The following is an 8,940-nucleotide window of genomic DNA, read 5'->3' on the forward strand; positions in this document are numbered from 1 at the left end:
CCTTGCGTATGACTTATGGGCGTGGGAGAAATAGAAGTATGCGCGGGTTGCGGGGTGGAGACGGCGCCACATGTCGTGCATATCAAGCTCCTCCAAACGGGTACGATCCGAGCACGAAAGCTCCCCCGATTGTGGGCGCCTCTGCACCGACCTGTCCAAAGATGCATCAAAGACCACATTCAAGTCCCCCAAGGACAAAGTGCCTGTCAGGAGTGGACGCCACATCTTCTAGTAACCTGTGTAGAAACTGGTCCTGATGGTCATTGGGGCTATATATGGAGCCTACAGTAAACACCAAACCCCCCGCCTTGATCCTATACGCCAAGAGCCTCCCTTTCTGTTCCGCTACCTTTTGCAAAACCTCCCCCTTGAACCTCCTAGATATCATGAGCGCTACCAATGCCGTCTTGGAGGCACAGGAAGAGAAGAGCTGCGTGGGGAACTTAGGGGTCCGCAGCCTGGGACAATCCTTAGCCAGCAGGTGGGTCTCTTGCAGAAGGCAAATGTCGGCCTGTGAGTCCTCCAGTAGGGACAGCACAGCCCGTCGTTTAACCGGGTTATTCAGCCCCTTCACATTCAAGGTAACAATTTTAAGGGCCATCAGTGAGGGGAATACCAGAAACGCACATTAAGGCGGGCAAGGCCCACCGGACATAACTCAAAGGCCACAGCAAGCGGCTCCATCGCACAGAGAAAGCAAACCACCCCACAGCACAGTACAGTCCCCAAACCCCAAAACTCCCCAACGGTGTGAACCCCCCCCCCTCGGAACCCCACATTCCCAACTCCACACTCCCCCCTTCCTCCCCCCCCCAGTGAACCTCCAGACCCCGAACTTCCCCGTCCAACTCCCCTCCCCTCCCCACCCCCCTCACCCCAAACCTTTCAAAAAGCTGCATTGTCCCAGTCCGGTCCTTAGAGGACAAGGCCGTGGAAAGTCGTTCTAGTGGACGTCCAGCCACCACCACCTGCACCCCGCCACCCCCCACCCCCAGAACCCCCGCACCTGCGATGAAGATAGGCTACTGTAGACTCCCCCCGGAGTAAGTTCAGGCCGTCATGGCCACATCGCCATTCGTCGTAGTCCTGGAGGCCTCCTGGATGGCGCTAGACATTTCTGCTCGAATTGTGGGCGAGTCAGGCCTCGCGGGCGGCGGGGATCGCCTCTCCCCGATCAGTTGCCAGCCGTCTCGCGTGCTCCGCCTGCGGCGAGGCGCCGGGGTGTCCGTGTCCGATGCATTGATCCCTAGTACCCCGCAGACATCCTGGAGGGACCGGAGCTGGTGCAGTGCTCCATTCCAACGAAAAATCAGGCGGAAGGGATGCCCCCATGAGTACTGCGTGTCATGTTCCCTTAGGAAGTCCGTGGCAATCTTAAAGGTCTTCTGTTTCTGCAAAGTGATCGTGGACAAATCCTGATAGAGAGCCACCGGGTGGTCTCTGAAGCGGAAAGGCTGCTGCCGCCGCGCCTCACGGAGAATCTGCTCCTTCAAGGGGAAGTCCGGTAAGAAGGCCAAAATGTCCGGGGGGGGGCGCCGAAGCCCTGCGAGGTCGGCCAACTCTGTGCGCTCTGTCGATCCTAATCTGGAAGTCTTCGGACTCTCCCAGGATCTCGCGGAACAAGGCTCCCAAGTAGGCGGCTGCGCCTTCACCTTCTTCGTTGGACGGAACACCCCGGACCCTGATGTTGTTCCGCCTGGACCGGTTTTCAAGGTCCTCGGCGTGGGCCTGTAGCTCGATCTGCTGGTCCCGCAGCCGCAGGACCTCCTGTTGCAAATGGGTGATTTCCTCATCCTTGGAGTGGCCAGCCGCTTCCACTGTGTTAACTCGCTCTCCCAGGGAGTCCACCTCTCTCCGGACTTCCCGGACCTCCCCGGCCACCTCCTGCTTCAAGGCCTGAAAGTCCTCCCTCAAGGAGCTGAACAGTGACTCCAGGAACGATCGAGTCACCGGGGGCTTTCCACCTTCAGCGCCCCGTGAGCTGGTCGGGGGGCTCGGGCGGGCTGGGTCCTGTCCTGTCTCGGGGCGCCGCGTCCCAGCATGTCCGGCAAAGTTCGATCGCCCTTCCTTTGCCACCTGGCATTCGACATCGCGGAAAGGCGGGAATCTCTGGAGTCCGCAGCCGCGGTGAGCAGGTGCCACAGGCCGGGGCCGTGGACCAGCAGTGGCGGCCGGTCACACAGCTCCTGCTGGTGTGGGGGCACTCCTAGCGAGGAGCCCTCGTACGAGGCCGGGCAGCCGCTCCGCACTCGTTCAAAATGGCTGCCCGTGCCGGCTCAGGGAGCCAACACCGAGCCGGTGAAGTCCAGCTCCCAGACTATGTGTAGCGCTGCCCGATACGGGGGTCCGGACTATCAGTGCATCTGGGCCGACTCCGAGCAGTCTCTTCGGCAAACACCCCCAAAAGCACACCCGATGATTCTGGCTAGGTCCAGTTCCGGGGATCGTGGCAGTCCCTCCCCGCGGGTCCACTCGAAGGTCGCACAACCGGGGGCTAAGTTCGCAGGGTGTGTGGTAGTCGGAGCTAGATGCCGCAGAGGCGGTCAAGGGCGCCGGAGGGCCCGGCCGCACTCCGTAGCAGCCAAAGGAGGGGCTCCGGGACGGCCACGTGGCGCAGGCCTCCCGATCCCCGGGCTTGCGTAGTTACTTCCCGCTGGCTCCGCCTCCGCTTCCACCGTCAACGCAGCTCCGCTCCGCCGATGAAAGCCGTCCGGCACCCACCCGGGCGCCGAGTCGTGTGCAAACTGGCGGCCCACCCTGTGTTGCAGGCTCACCACGTCGGAACACCAAGGCCTCAAGATCTGTGGCTCCCGGGCCTCCCGGCAAGTCCCTCGGCGGTCACCACGTCGGCCGGCTCTCTAGCGGTACCGCCGCCGCGGCAGGGTAACCAATGCTCGCAGGCTGTTCCACACCACCACGGGGAGCACCGGGTGCGTTTTCCGCTCGATCTGGGGGAGATCAGCGGTGTAGAGCGGTGCAGGGTGTCCAGGGGCTCGGGAGCTCACGGCAAGTGCGTCCTCTCAGCCCGCCATCTTGGCCACGCCCCCTACGATGCTTTATTAAAAGAAACGGAGGCCCTCCTTAAAAAATGTCACAAAGTACCTTTAAATCTTATCGGAAGAATCAACCTTATTAAAATGAACATTCTGCCAAAAATGTTATACTTATTTAGATGTATACTGTTGAAAATAAACACAGTCTTTTTCAGAAAATTAGATGGCATATTGGGCAGCTTCATTTGAGGTTATAAAAAGAACCGAAGAGCACTCTCCTCTCTAAAACTCCCATCTGTAAGAAAGTGGCTCTATATATGCTGGACCAAAGTAAGGTACAGTGTGTATAGAGCCACAGTCTTCAGAGGTATAACAGAGGCTAAAGTCAGATAGGACCTTACTCTTTAAAGTGGTAGCTTGGTCAAAACTGAAAATAAAAGAAGAATTTTAGAATTGATTGATTTGTTCATGATATTCACTTCCAATATATGGGCTAGAACATAGGCAACCATTTTTCCATCTGGTTGTGGTATTCAGACTCACCAAGGGATCCCCCTTTTTCTACTATTTACTAGTACCCTATTCCCCTGGTGTGCACGGGGTCTCTCATTTGATTACTCATAAAGTCAGATATGACCTTACTCTCTAAAGTGGTAGCTTGGTCTCTAGGCAAATTGTTTTTATATCAAAATATATAATTGTTTTATTTTAGAACCAACAGGTATGAAAAATATAAATATACTTTTATCAATAGGAGTGACTTTAGGTAATTACTTTGCAGAGAGGCAATAGACTTTGTAAGTATAATAGCTACGGTGGTTGCAATAGGCAACACAATTCTAAACACAATTTAACATTGAGCTCAATAGGTTTTTCTACATAAATGCAGTTGATTACTTTAAAGATTACTTTTCTAACCACAGGGCTGGATCCTGGATTCAGTCCTGAGACCTAAGCTGTAAACAGTTAAGTAAAAGCATATTGGTTACAGTTGTGATTTTAAAGAATATAAATGTATTTTCAAAGTTGACACTTAGAACTTTTCAGTGAAAAACTAGCAATGTTATTCTATGGAAAGCAATTCAAGTCACAGGTAAAGTAGGTTCTCATTACTTTCGTAATCCAATACTGGACTCCTAGGTTCAGCACTGGGACCTCTACCTAAGACAGGTAAGTAATTACGTTAGTATTTGGTACCATTTTTAAGGAATATTTCTAGTTTGTAAAAATCGACACAGAAAATTTCAGGAAAAACAGTCAATTGTTTCCTATGGAAGAAAATTCAAGTTACTGTTAAGTACAGTTAGGATTACTTTTGCTGTTCAGTACTGGTCTAAAAGGTACAGTACTGGCTTCTCTCCTAATCACAGGTGAGCATTTCGGAATTCGTTATTCGGCTGATTTCAGATGAATATTTTAAAGTTTCAAAACTCCACACTTAGAAGAAATCTCAGTGAAAGCCAGTCAATGTTAGCCTATGGAATGAAAGTGAGTTATCGGCTTTCAGAGGAGTACTCGACTGGTGAAGTTAAGGTTCTGGGCATAGACTCATGGGCCTCCCAGGGTCGGAAAGGTAAAGTTGTTACACCCTCAGCGGCACAGGGGCAGCCGGGTGCAGAGAGAGTAGGCCCAATGCAATCCAAAGGAGGGTAGGGGGCCTTTGGTTGGTGGCTGCAAGCAGGCAGGCCACGCGGCTGTGGGAGCTGAGCTCCTAGTTACTTACTCCGGGCAAGTGGGGAAGTAGAGTAGGGTAGTAGTTGCACTTCCTGTGGCACTCGGCACTGGGTGCAGGGTGCTTTTGAGCAGTTAGGCGCTCAATGTTATCCAATGGGAAAGTTAAAAAATGCCACTAAACACCAGAGAGGGATATAGGGTCCAAGGGATATTTAAAGACCTGCCCAGGTACACTTCCCATATACTACAATGCAAATCACCTAAAGAACCGGGGGTCTAATGTCAACAATTTTGTCAACTGGCTTCAACTCCGAAAACTAGTGAGTCGGTACACAAGTCACTTAAAATCCCAAAGAGAAGGAAACAAAGAAAATAGAGAGCCAAGATAGAGTGATGAATGGTTAGATCCAGAAGCAGCTAGTAGGATTCCCATCAATTTCTCATGGTGATCAATCTTCTCATTTGGTCATCCACCTCTCAGCATGGTGTGTCTCTTGATCATAGAGACTCTCTACCACACATAAGGAAAATAGCTTGATTGGATCAACCCCAAAATCACTTGGAAAAAAGAAACATTTAATGCGTTTCGAAACTCGAGATCACAAGGGAATTAAGGGCCCGATGTAGGTAAAAGGGATTTTCCGATTTCAAAATACCGAGGCGGTCCGAATCGGTATTCTGAAATCGGAAAACGAGATGTAGCAAAAAAAAGGCGAATTAATACCGATTCGGTCGGCATCGGTAATGTGAATCGGTACGTTCCAATTCGGCACGGACCGAATCGGATTTTACCGAATCGGTGTCTTCAATGCATTCCTATGGGCTTTTTGGCCATGGGTGTGTTTTCATAGCTACGATTCAATAATTGCCGAATCGGATTTTACCGATTCGGCTATTTCCGATTCGGTGTTAGCCGATTCGGCTATTTCCGATTCGGCAATTATTGAATCGTAGCTATGAAAACACACCCATGGCCAAAAAGCCCATAAGAATGCATTGAAGACACCGATTCGGTAAAATCCGATTCGGATAATACCGAATCGGATTTTACCGATTCGGTAATATCCGAATCGGTAAAAGCCGATTCGGCAAAAGCCGATTCAGCCAATGAGGTGGCTCCCCCTCCCCCACCCAAACAGGGAGTGGCAACCCTGGCAGGTGCAGCTAATTAAGAAGTTTCTGGAGAGCCAGCCTGAGCTGAACACTCACAGTTAGCAGCAGTGGGAGTAGGAGGTTGTGAACTGTAGTGAAGAAGATGGCAAACCAGAGCGAGAGCCAGAAGTCCTCCCAGAAGAGGAAGCCTAAGTTCAGCACCACCGAGCTGCAGGTGTTGGTTGAGGAGGTGGTGAGGGTGCACCGCCAGCTATTTGGAAAGCTGTCCCTCAATGTGCCAGACAGCACCAAGAGGAGGATCTGGAGCGAAATCGCCCAAAAGGTGAATGCTGTGGGTGTCACCCCCAGGTCCCTGGATGAGCTCAAGAAGCGATTCTATGACATCCGCAGCCTCACAAAAAGGAAGATGGCAGAGATCCAGAGGCAGGCTGGAGGCACTGGTGGAGGCAGGAACCCGGCGCCACCCCTCACAGACCTCGAGGAAATGGTCTCCACCACCATTGAGAAGGAGAGTGTTACTGGAATTGGGACCCTGGACAGCTCAGCCAGAGCTACAGGTAAGAAGCATGCGCATCATGACACACCCTACCAGACACCTCCCCATTAGACACAATGCATAGGCAAACCCCAGCACAGTACTGTAACCAACATACAAGAGACAAGCATCATGGTACATGTAGTCAGCAGAAGTTAGCAAACTATGGCAGTGCAGAATCACAAGACAGGAAACAGTGGAACACAGTCTAAGGAGATGCAAGGACATGTGGAATGCTTTAATTGTACTGACTGTAATACATCGGCACTCAATTTACAAATGCTTCTTTGTACCTAGGGGCACCATCAGGCGGACAAACTATGTCAACAGAGGCAGCAGCACCATCTGACACTGCACTCGCAGGGCCGAGCACCAGCCAGGCTGCCGAGGAGGAGGAGGACGTAAACACCCTAGGGCTTGATATGGAGGGAGACCTGGTGATAGACTTTGAAGCACTGCACTCCCCACAAATGTCCAGCACACCCCCCTTGCAGTTCTCCCCAGAGAACTCCCCGACAAGGGACCTCCTTCCACCTACACCAGCTCCTGCCACAACCATGGCTTTGGCACCAGTACTACCTGTCCTGGGAGCAGGGGCTCAGGGCCCGGCCAGCACCACACCCCCACCAGTGGCACCCCAGCCCACTCAGCAGGCCGGCAGCAGCAGTACCCGGCGCCGTGCCATCACCACCACTGCTGCACCAGCACGGGAGGGCAGTGTCTTCCTGGGCCTCGAGGGAAAGATGGTCAAGATACAAAGGCAGCAGGCAAAATCCATGATGGCCTGCCAACGCCAGCTCCTGCAGCACAACCTGCAGATGGGAGAAATGGTAAAGGGATTTCAGGCCTTCGTGGAATCAAACAAGGAGGTGGCAGCAGGTTTAGGCAGGCTAACCACTGCCATAACCCAATCATGTAGCAGACAGGAGGAGCATGAGCTGGTGCGCAGGCGGGATGCCCGGGTGCTGAACCGCTCCATGAGCCGCCTTGCTGCCGCAACGGCACAACTCTGCCAGCGCAGCGCAAACATGGAATCTAGCCTCAGTCAAAATACGGCAGAGCTCACAAGGGGAATGGCCCGCATCACGACTGCAATGGAGGCCATGATCATCTCGAACACTGCCACAAATCCTGCCCTGGACCTGGGGGATGCTGGGGACAGCAGCAGCCGCAGCTGCCCGGCCAGCACTGCGTCTGAGCCACGCAGGAGCAGCAGGCGCTCCGCAGATGCCGCTGGTCATTCAGAGGAGGCTGAGGGACACCCCAGTGGGGCTGCCAAGCGGTCAAAGAAATAGCCTTGCAAGGGCGGGTGAGGCAACCTGGACCTTGGACTTTTGTTTTGTTTTCCATTACACAATTTTTTTGTTGCACATCAGTGCAGTAACTGTGTTGCAACAGTATTAAAAATTGTTTTTTCACAACAACCATTTAGCTGTCTTTGCATCTGTACTCACTCAGAAATAGTTTTCAGTAATCTCCTCACGTCTGTATCTGCCATCACTTGGCGTACACACCCCAGCTGGCTGTGTTAGTGGCACAGCTTCGTCGTCGTCATGGTCCTCGTAGTCAGACAACTCCACCTCAGTGCCCTTCTTCACCGCAAGGTTGTGTAACATTGCACATACAGCTATGATCTTGCAGCAGGTGATGGGGGTATACTGCCTTGCACCTCCACTCTTGTGCAGGCATCTGAATCTACTTTTCCAGATGCCAAAGGTCCGTTCGACAACATTCCTTGTGCGTATGTGGGCCCGGTTATACCTCCTTTGGCTGGGTGTGGAGGGGTTGAGGTAGGGGGTGAGTATGAATGACCGGAGGGCATATGCACTGTCGCCTGGAAGAGAAAGGGGTAACATTACACACATGCATACATGTATTCCACCTAGCTACTGTGTGTTATGGGGGTCTGATGATGTGTCTCACCTAGGAGGTATCCTTCACCAAATTCGCCAGCCATCAGCCGTGCATATATGCCGCTCTGTTGGAAAATATAGGAGTCATGGGTACTCCCTGGAAATTTTGCTACCAGGTCTGTGATGGTGCACTTCGCATTGCAGATCACCTGCACGTTGATGGTGTGTGTAGATTTCCGATTGCGGTATATGTATTCTGTGTCCGCTGGTGGGCATATCGGAATGTGCGTGCCATCTATGCAGCCAATGATTTGGGGGAATTGTGCCATCTGGTAGAAGTCAGCTTTGGTTTGTAGCAGTTCTGCGTGGGTTGCAGGGAACGAGATGTATTGGTCCATCCTGTCTATCATGGCGTCAAGGAATGTGTGGAAGAACCTTGACAGGCTGCTCTGGGTCACTCCTCCTGCCGCTGCAACTCCACTTTGATAGCTGCCAGACGCCAGCAGGTGTAGGCTGCATAGCACCTGGACGTGTGCTGGGATGGCGTGTGCCCTTGGGGTGGGGTGGTCCAACAATGGTTTGAGGTCACTGATGAGCTCAAGTATGGTGTCAGAGTCCAGCCTGTATCTCTGTAGGATCTCAGCCTCAGTGAGCATGAACAGGGTTATCCTCTGTCTGTAGACCTGTTCATTTCTTAGCCATTCCCTCTGTCCTTCCTGCTGTAGCCGTAGCCGCCTCGCAATGACATAAAAAGCTGCCATCCTGCAAGTTG

Source organism: Lissotriton vulgaris, chromosome 5 (assembly GCF_964263255.1).
Source record: "Lissotriton vulgaris chromosome 5, aLisVul1.2, whole genome shotgun sequence".
Classification (NCBI taxonomy): Eukaryota; Metazoa; Chordata; class Amphibia; order Caudata; family Salamandridae; genus Lissotriton; species Lissotriton vulgaris.